Here is a 2,960-nt window from a genome sequence, read left to right as displayed (position 1 = left end):
AATACAAACTTATTCTTATTCCTGGATAGTAGATAATGAGATAAGTAATGAAGAGTTTTTAAAGCTACTACTTGGTTGCCATAGAAGCTGCTCCTGTGGTGGTGTTTACACGACTTTAGTTAATTCTGAGATTCACATGCCCACGACTTCAGTGCTCCCTATCGGTGACACAGACGGATGGACAGAAAGTCCAGAATCAATCATAAACTCGCTTTTTGTCCCTCGTTAATAAATTGTTAACTTCAAGGTAAAAACTCAAGATTACTTACAAAATGAAATACTGTATCACTGGTTTTTAGTGCACTTTCACTTTCAAAAAATAAAAAGTGCACTTTTGCGCTCCTTATGTCTGTCTGTCTGAGTCACAAGGCTACGAAACTACACCAATTACAGACTTGGTATTGGCGTCATTCGATCAGAAATTATTATGTTTGTATACTCGTTAAGGTATGAAATGTCCACGAGGGCTATTATAATTAAAAGAACACATTTGGAAGTGCACTCTTCGCCTCTTACTCACAAGTGGCTTAACGAATTGTGATATAATATGAGTTAAATTGCCACGATCAATTTTCACAAAAGTATACGTCCAAATCTCTCATACTTACTTCATACAGCAGAAACCATTTGAAAGAACAAATCTTTTTGCCAAATTTACACACCAATTGAAACATTTAAAATTGCAAGTTTATTTGCTTTGTGATCACAGGAAATTATTAATTTATTATTATAAATGTACCTATCTGAAAATTACAGCACTTTTTTTTACTAAACCAATTGAAAAATTGTTTTTAGATGTCATGCTTCTTTCTATTCCTCTTCGCCAAAAAAAAAGGAATTTATACGGAATAAAGTGGATTCTGGCTTGGATTTCTCTGCACTAAAGGAAAGGAAATTAGATGGAATAAAAGTGGATACAGTGGGAGTTAAACTCGCGAGTTAAATGATGAACGTAAAACTAATTCTAATCAGAATATGACTTTGTGGGAATGGTTTTTTACTCGGTTTTTTAGGTATGGCTTTAGCTATGGCTTCGTGGGAGCAGATACTAGTTATTAATGATACAAGTTCGATATAATGATCATAATGAAACGCGTGTAACGTTACAATCACGAGGTGTAACCACGTAGTTTTAGTTCCACAGGTTTCATTAATAATGTTCATATTGTATAATTCAAAATTTAATCTACAACGGTCCAAACAGATTTTATTTGCATTTTTCATAAAACAAAATTCAAAATTATCAAGTGCCCATACTAGTGGATGTCATGGTAATCACGTTTGTCAATTTTGGCGTTTGCGATGGAAAATAGCAGTAATTATTATTTGCGTGCTTGTTCCGACACGCCGGTAATCGCGCGATTCTCAAGAGGACCTTATTTTTATTTACATGAAAATGTTTCAAATCGTTCAGATAGAACCGCGCAGGATTAACGCTGTGTCTGAAGAAAGCGTAATGAATTCATAAGATCTTATGAAATCCAAAGTGGACATGGTAAATCTGTCATAATGGCAACGTTGTAGATTACAGAAATAAAGTATCCATTTGGTCATAGAATACTAAATGAATTAAGAATGAGCAAAAATTCATATTTGATGGTAGTTCAAATGTGAAAAGGTCACACCGTGCTTTTCATTAAATACAAGAACTTGTTCTTATGATGAAAAGATCTTTGTCATGTGGATTCCTAAATTGCGATAGATGTAAGAATGGAGAACAATTCAAATTTAATATGTTTGTAACCTTTTAGGTAAATTATTAAAACAGTTAGTATATTATATTGTTATCTGTTAGTTTTCTTAGTAAGTGATTTTAGTTTTTAATTAAATATGTATTGATATTTACACATATGGAAAATAAAATAAAACTATTTGTACATATTCCTTAATTTTAATTTATTTAATCAGTGGCCAATGGTAAACATTTTTTTAATTCTCATATTGAAAATCTAGTGGTGCACAAGTTTGAACAATACAGTGGAATGCTCTCAGATGAGGCATGACGCCACTTTGTCTAATGTAATGATCCTGGAAATAAATCACTCGCAAAAGTTGTTGCTGCACTGCTTGTAATCAGAAGATAAAACTTTTTTAAAGGAATGCGGAATTGCACCTTCAATTTCCGTGCAATCCAGCACAATTCTGCCATTTGTGATGTCTTTGAAGCATGTCGATTTAAAAAGATAATTTTTCTCTCTACTAGTCATATTACTCATAAGGCCCATTACAAGCAGCACATATAAATATGTGACGATAATGTTTTGCATTTTCATGTTACCTACCTACTAACTGTAAATCTAACACTTAAAATATTTTAAATTTAATCGAAACTTCATCAACGTACATAATAGATATTCTGGTGGTATGATTTCCACAGCCCAGCTACCCTAAAAAGTGAGCCCCACTAATATCTTGGAACAATAGTTTTTTTTTCACACTGTTGTAGGGTTTCATTTAAATTTGTATTTTCTTCTTTGAAAAAGTACAACTCGGTTTTTTCAAGTGTTCCGAGATTTTAGCGGAAATGTTGAAGTGAAAGGACCTGCTTCCATGGCTCCGGGTTCTTCGTTACATTTCTTACTGGTCAAACTTTTTTGGTTTTTCTGAAAATACACTTTCAAATTTCAGAAAAATGTTTATTAATACACACCTTTTCCACGTTTCTGGATAAAGAAATTTCCACGTGCCCTCTTTATTCAATGGGAATAATATGGTAGTGGTGACCCAACATTTTGTTACCATCACTCTACTTCGGATCTCGATTGGCTCTACTACAATTAATATTGTGCAAGGTGAGTAAAGAGTAATAAACTTTTGTAGAGAAGAATAGGTATTTATTATTTTCTGAACTATCATTTGGCGTACAAATAGGGCTTTGGGTTTCACAGATCTTACCTGCACATCTTTTTCCACTTGTAAAATTGTTTATTTTCTGCTGGAAATCGGAACAACTGCACGTT

This window comes from Photinus pyralis, unplaced genomic scaffold (genome assembly GCF_008802855.1).
Source record: "Photinus pyralis isolate 1611_PpyrPB1 unplaced genomic scaffold, Ppyr1.3 Ppyr1.4_LG5, whole genome shotgun sequence".
In the NCBI taxonomy this organism is placed as follows: domain Eukaryota; kingdom Metazoa; phylum Arthropoda; class Insecta; order Coleoptera; family Lampyridae; genus Photinus; species Photinus pyralis.
Note: the sequence above shows the minus strand (reverse complement) of the source record.